Raw genomic sequence first — 7,500 nt, 5'->3', positions numbered from 1 at the left:
GATCCGTAACTTCGGGATAAGGATTGGCTCTGAGGATCGGGGCGTGTCGGGCTTGGTCGGGAAGTGGGTCAGCGTTAACGTGCCGGGCCTGGGCGAGGTGAGTGCCGTAGGGGTGCCGGTAAGTGCGGGCGTTTAGCGCGGGCGTGGTCTGCTCTCGCCGTTGGTTGGCCTCGTGCTGGCCGGCGGTGCAGGATGCGCGCGCCTGCGCGACGTTCGCGCCCCGGTGCTTCAACCTGCGTGCAGGATCCGAGCTCGGTCCCGTGCCTTGGCCTCCCACGGATCTTCCTTGCTGCGAGGCCGCGTCCGCCTTAGCGTGCTCCTCCGGGGGCGCGCGGGTGCGCGGATTCTCTTCGGCCGCCATTCAACGATCAACTCAGAACTGGCACGGACTGGGGGAATCCGACTGTCTAATTAAAACAAAGCATTGCGATGGCCCTAGCGGGTGTTGACGCAATGTGATTTCTGCCCAGTGCTCTGAATGTCAACGTGAAGAAATTCAAGCAAGCGCGGGTAAACGGCGGGAGTAACTATGACGCACCAGGGGCTTGGGGGGGTTACCAGCCCCCCCTCGCACTATCCCTTTTTTAGTTGGGGGCAGTAAGCAGAGAATAAGTGGTGGCCCTTCCGCTGAAGGTGCCACCCCAACTCCCCCAGCACCTAGCCGGCCAACCGGCCGTGCCGAAAATCTTGTAACTTTTGCAGCTATGTATACCTGTAGTGAGTGCCACCGCAGCTTTACAACCAAGAACGGTCTCGGGGTCCATCGCCGCCGCCAACATCTTGCGGCCGCCAACGCGGAGATCGTCACGGAGAGGCATCGCGCGAGGTGGACGGAGGAAGAAGTCCTGTCGCTCGCCAAGGCGGAGGCCGAACTGTTCCTTGAGAGGGACGCCCGGTTCTTCTTCGTCAATCAAGAACTCATCAGGATGTTCCCCGACCGAACGCTCGAGGCAATCAAGTGCCGACGGCGGCAAGCTGCCCACAAGCAGCTTGTCCGCCAATTCATGGATGCGCTTGAGATCGGTCGGGGGGAAGAGCCGGCGTCCCGCCGGGGAGCAGCGAGCCCGCTGCCTGACGCGGGCGAGGCCGCTGCGCCGCCCGTCGACGCAGCCGAGGACTTCGCGGCCGACACCACCGGGCCGCCGCCGGAGGGGCCGACTGACGCCGCCATCTGGGAGCATCTGGCGGGGCTACCCGCTTCCGCCCAGCGTTTCTCTGCCCTGGATCGTGTCATAGGTCTGGGGCGGGGCACGCCGCCCGATGTCATCCTGGGCATGCTCCCGGATGCCCTTGCGTCGGTCGGGTCCAGAGGGGAGAGATCGATCACCAGGACACAGCGGCCGCGCCAACCACCGAAGCGGCCGCCTGCCGCGCCGCCGACGCAGAAGCGCAAGCGGCGCCGCTGGGAGTACGCGAGAACGCAGGATGCCTTCCGACGGTCGCGTGCACGTTGCGTGCGCGGCCTCTTGGATGGCACCCTGCTCCAGCCGCCACCTGCCATCCCTGGTCTGCTGGACTTCTGGGCGGACCTCTTCACCAAGAAGCCCATCTCCACCGCGGGCTTCATTCGTGACCGCCTCCTCCCGCACTCAGAGCCTGTCGCTCTCGAGTGCATATGGGGGCCGGTCACACATGAGGAGGTCGCCGCCGCGTTGCCGCCCAGGGGATCAGCAGCCGGGCCGGACGGCCTTACCCCAGCGGAGTTGCGGCGCCTGCCGCACGAAGTCCTGGTGAAAGTGATGAATCTCTTCCTTCTGGCCCGCGCCCTTCCGGAACGCCTGCTTCGCGCGCGGACGTCCCTTCTCCCGAAAACGGCTGCACCAACATCCCCCGCTGACTTTCGCCCCATTACAGTCTGCTCGGTGTTGGCGCGGACCTTTCACAAGGTTCTCGCGTCACGCCTGATGCGCGCATGTGCTGTGGACGAACGTCAGCGGGCATTCATCCCTCGGGATGGGATGTTGGAAAATACCTTCATCTTGGACACTGCTCTCACCGACGCAGTTCGCTCCTGCCGCTCTGTCTTTGTGGCATCGATCGACGTATCTAAGGCATTCGATTCGGTAGATCATGCTGCCCTTCGCCCCGTGCTGAAGGCGCATGGCCTGCCGGATTGCTTTGTCGAGTATGTCGAGCGGTGCTACGAGGGCAGCACGACAGTGATAGCGGACGGCGCCGGCGTGGGCGTGTCTGTGCAGCCAGCACGGGGCGTTCGCCAGGGCGATCCCCTCTCCCCCCTCCTGTTCAACTTTGCGGTGGACTACGTTTTAGGCCAACTGCCCTCCCACATCGGAGCTCGGATCCTCGGTCGCAGAGTCAACGCTGCGGCCTTTGCAGATGACGTCTTGCTGTTTGCAGCGACCCCGAGGGGCTTGCAGTCCCTCATCGACGCAGCTACCGCAGCCCTCGCCCACCTGGGGCTGCAGATCAACGCCCGGAAGTGTTTCACCCTCGCCTTAGTCGCGTCAGGGCGCGAGAAGAAGGTGAAGGTGGACAGCAATGTCACCTTCACAGCAGGCAATACCACCATGCCTGCCCTGCGTGTGGGTGAAACCTTCCGGTACCTGGGGCTGCAATTTTCCACGGCGGGTCGCTGTGTCTTCAATCCACGTAGCCACCTGGTGGAGCAGCTTGACGTCATCTCCCGAGCTCCGCTGAAGCCGCAACAGCGCCTCCACGCTCTCACCAACGTACTTCTCCCTGGCCTGTACCACGGGCTGGCCCTCAGCCGCACCCGGGTGGGTGCTTTGAAGTCGGCCGACGTTACCATCCGGGCCGCCGTCAGGAGATGGTTCCGCCTTCCGGCGGACACCCCCCTGGGATACTTCCACGCTCCTGTTGCCCAGGGGGGCCTCGGCATTCCATCTTGCCGATGGATGGGTCCGACCCTCCGTCGGTCCCGTCTCCTGGCGCTGAAGAAGATAGGGCCAGCCTGCGACGGTGCAGGCATGGATGAGGTGCAGCGTGAGATCGAGGTGCTGGAGCGCCACCTAATGTGGGAGGGCCACCTCCTCAAATCGTCAACGCAGGTTGGGGAAATGTGGGCGGCGCGCCTACACATCGCCATTGACGGTGCGGCACTGTCATCTTCTGCCGCCGTCAGTGGCCAACATCAGTGGGTCGCCGACACCAGTCGCCTGCTATCTGGGCGTGAATACATCGACGCCCTCCGCGCCCGCATCAACGCCTTCCCCACGAAGGCACGGCGCAGTCGCGGGCGGGAGGCGGACACCAGATGCCGCGCGGGGTGCCAGGCCGTGGAGACCGCCAACCACGTACTTCAGGCTTGCTTTAGGACGCACGGGTCCCGGGTCAAGCGCCATGACGCTGTAGTGCGTTATGTCGCCCGTGGACTCGCGCAGAGGGGCTTCAATGTCTCTGTGGAGCCCCACCTCCGAACACCTGAGGGCATCCGCAAGCCTGACGTGGTGGCGGTCAAAGACGGCATCGCCCGCGTGGTCGACGCCCAGATAGTCGGAGACCACCTCCGGCTCGACTGGTGTCACTCCCAGAAGGCGGCCTACTACGACACGCCGTCCATCCGGCGTGCCATCTCCAACCTGCACCGTGACGTTGAGGAGGTGATTGTGTCCACCGCGACGTTGAACTGGAGGGGTGTATGGTCTCCAGCGTCGGCGAGGGATCTCGCCGCCTTAGGCTTCCGACCCCGAGAACTGGCGGTGCTGAGCACAAGAACACTACAGAGCTGCTGCAAAAGTTACAAGATTTTCGAGCGTATGACGGCTCCTAGCCCGAAGCAGCGTGTCGGCGTCGGCTAGGCTGCTGGTTATTTTTTTTCTTCGCCTTGACTCCTGGGGCCTATCCACAGGAGGAATAAACCGTCTTTGTTCTTCCTTCTTAGTGTCTTTATTTTGTGTGTTTTGTTGTTGTTCTTCCGCACTGATATATATGTATATGTGTATGTTAGTTTTATACCTGTATCTTGTGGTACCGCCCTGTAAGTCCCCACCTCGGTGGCGGACATGGCGTCAAACACCTGCCACGTACTATATATGTATATATTTTGTGTTATTCAAATTATTTTGAATAAAGACGGCTGTTGATAGCCAAATGCCTCGTCATCTAATTAGTGACGCGCATGAATGGATTAACGAGATTCCCGCTGTCCCTATCTGTCCTATTTTTTTAGCTCCAGCTGTCTCATACTGTGAGCCCTCAAGCTGTGCGGGCTCTCGGTTGGTAAAAGGCAGTGTGGGGAAGGATGCGTCTCAAACAGCCTCTCCTTCTCAAGTGCCCTTACCTGCCTTCTTGAGGTGGAGCTGTTAAGCCTTCGGGCAACTGAAGGGTAGGGGCGCGACAGTGTGCTGAACAACTTGTACACTGGTTCTGATAGCTGCATTTGCTGTGGTGGGATCCTGCCCCAAGTCGGCGAAGGCCACTCGCCTTGTCTTGGACCCCAAGGCATGCTCCGCCAAGCCGGGGCGTGGTGACATGTCCCCGGTCAGGTTAGATGGGTCCAGACCTCCGAACGTCTGGGGGACCGGCCCGGCACCTGAGTAGGACCGGGTCTTTGGCCTTTGGTGGGAACCTGGCCTAGTAGGGGGCGAAGGACGGAGAGTGAATCCGCTCTCCCGGAATGTGGGTGGCATTCGCCGATAAGGGAGCGGGTGAAAACTGTGGTGGTGTGGCTGTTGAAGAGGACTAGTACGCTGTACCCACGGCGTGCTAAACCTGGCAGCTCAGTTACTAATAGCTCTTGGTCAAGGGGCGGGACCGGTGAGCGAGCTGCATATAGCCTCCCCCCATGCCAGAGAGGCCGGTCCGGGGCAAGAGACGGGCCTCCACTTTTACACTCTCTAATTATCAAAATGGCAGAAAATCAAGAGAGTGTTAATACGTTAGATACTAGCGAAGTTTCGAGCCTCGAGAATGTGTCTGTCGCTGAGCGACATGCGAAATTTTTGAAATTGCTGGATACTAGCATTAAAAATGGTAAGATAAGCAATTATGCTATTAACCATATTAGGGACTTTGTAGCCAACTGGGCAATCGCCCACTCTCAGTTAGAGGGTAGGGTAACGGAATTAGAGAAAGAAAATGAAAGACTTAGAGGTCAACCGGCCCGGTCTTATGCTGCGGTTGCTAGAGCCCCAGTTGCCAAGGCACCGACAGCGAAACAAACCATACAGGACAACATTAAGAAAGTTGCTCCTACAGTCTTCATTAAACCTAAACCTGGTGATGACATTAAGGCTGTTAAGTCAGTATTCGAGAAGTGCATAGATCCTAAGAAAGACAAGATAAAGATAAATAATGTACGCACTGCAAAGAATGTGCTGATAGTAGAAGCAGCATCACAAGAGGACTGCCAAAAGATCTTGAACAACGAACAACTAAACAATAAAGCGAAGTGTGAACCTCCTCGCAAGCGTCGACCTTTGATGTGTCTGTATGATGTACCTACGTACATGACAACAGACAATCTAGTAGACGCAATATATACCCAAAATTTTGATATGAACATGACAAGAGGAGAATTCGATGAACAGTTTAAATTACGCTTTAAAGTAGGACCACGTGAGAAACTGACAGTACACCACGTGGTAGAAGTCTCGCCAGGTTTATGGAAATTACTAACGAGAGCGGGTCGGTTGCATGTTGGCTACTCTGCGTTGAATATAAAAGATTACCTGGCAGTGCCGAGATGCACTAAATGCCAGGACATTAATCATACAAACAAGTACTGTACGCAACCTGATATCATATGCGGCCATTGTGGCCTCTCTGGACATATTAAGAATGGCTGTCCTAATAAGGACAAGGCGGCAGTATGTGTACCATGCAGACGACGAGGCCGTAAGTGTGGTGGACCTAAAGATTGTCCAACCCACCGAATGTTCTTAGACAGACTTGTCCAAAGAACAGATTACGGCGATATTTAAAGTGGTACAAGTCAATGCCATGCGCAGCCAGATGGTTGCACATGAGCTACGGAAGGTAGCGGAACAAGAAGGAATTGATATTCTTCTGATACAAGAACCGAACTCCTGTGCGGGTCGAGTCCCTGGTTTTCCCGCAACAGCACAGGTGGTATCCTCAGGTGGGAACCCCATGAGTGCAATTATAGTATTGAATAAAACTATTAAAACTACGATATTAAGTCAGTTCTGTACTGAGCATATTATAGTTGTACAACTAAATCTGCTGTCTTACAGTATGTACGTTGTAAACGTCTACTGCCAATTCAGACATGACATCAAGATTTATCTTGATCAGCTGAATTGGATACTAAGAGTTTTAGCCGGGCAGGCTATAATTGTAGCTCTTGATGCTAATGCTAAGTCCCCACTCTGGCACAGCGATGTGCAGGACGGTAGGGGTGCGGAGCTTGTTGATTTGATAATGGAAACGCACATGTATGTGCTAAACTTGCCTGGGTACCCCCCCACCTACTCAGGGAGGGCGGGTGCAACATCAAATATTGATGTCACACTAGCAAGCGAGAGGGCAGCACCCCACGTCCATAACTGGCAAGTAAGAGAACATCTAACTGTCAGTGATCATAACTGTATAACATTTGATATAGCGCCGACCATCGCGGATGTGCCAGGCGAGTGGGTGGAACGCTTCAATTATGCTCGGACAGACTGGGACCGACTCGTGCAGGTGTTCAGTCCTCCCGAGTTCGGAGAGGACATAGGTAATATTGATGAAGCTGTGGAGGAGCTGGTAAGCTCCGTGCAAACGGCTATCACACTGGCTGTACCTCGAATAGCGAGATACATCTGCAGGGAGTCCACCCCATGGACCCCTGAACTGACTGTGCTCAAACGATCGGTCAGAAGGGCGCGAAGCAACTACCAAAGGAGCTTTGCCCATGACGAACGACAATACCACCTGCGTATTTATCGTCGTCTGAAGCAGAGATACAAGGATCAGTTGGACATTACAAGGCGCCAATCCTGGGAAAGATTTGTGAACGATCAGCTGGGAACAGACCCTTGGGGAGTTCCTTACAAAATCGTTCGAGAAAAAATAAGATCGCCCATGATGCTGTCTACGCTACGTGCTGGGGATGGAGACACGACCAAGAATTGGGAAGAAACAGCAAGGTTGCTGTTGGATACATTATTGCCTGATGACATTGAGGACCAAGACTCGCACGAGCAGCGGGACATACGTCAGGCGCTGTCGATTCCGTATCTTAACGATACAAACGTGTGCCCTTTCTCAGCAGAGGAGGTGGAAGCAACCATCTACACCTTTGCAAGGAAGAAGGCGCCTGGTCCTGACGGGATCCCTGTGGAGATCTTACAGGGACTCGCACACTTGGTCGCCCCAGCACTAAGTCGTATTTACAACAGCTGTTTACAAAGGGGCTATTATCCACTAAAGTGGAAAACTGCCGAAGTTGTAATTATCAGGAAAGGCCCTGATAAAGATCCAACAGTGCCGAAATCCTATCGGCCTATCTGTCTGCTGGATGTAATGGGCAAAGCATTTGAGAAGTTGCTGGCTGACCGTCTCCAGAGTCATCGA

Source organism: Schistocerca americana, chromosome 3, assembly GCF_021461395.2.
Source record: "Schistocerca americana isolate TAMUIC-IGC-003095 chromosome 3, iqSchAmer2.1, whole genome shotgun sequence".
NCBI classification, from domain to species: domain Eukaryota; kingdom Metazoa; phylum Arthropoda; class Insecta; order Orthoptera; family Acrididae; genus Schistocerca; species Schistocerca americana.
Note: the sequence above shows the minus strand (reverse complement) of the source record.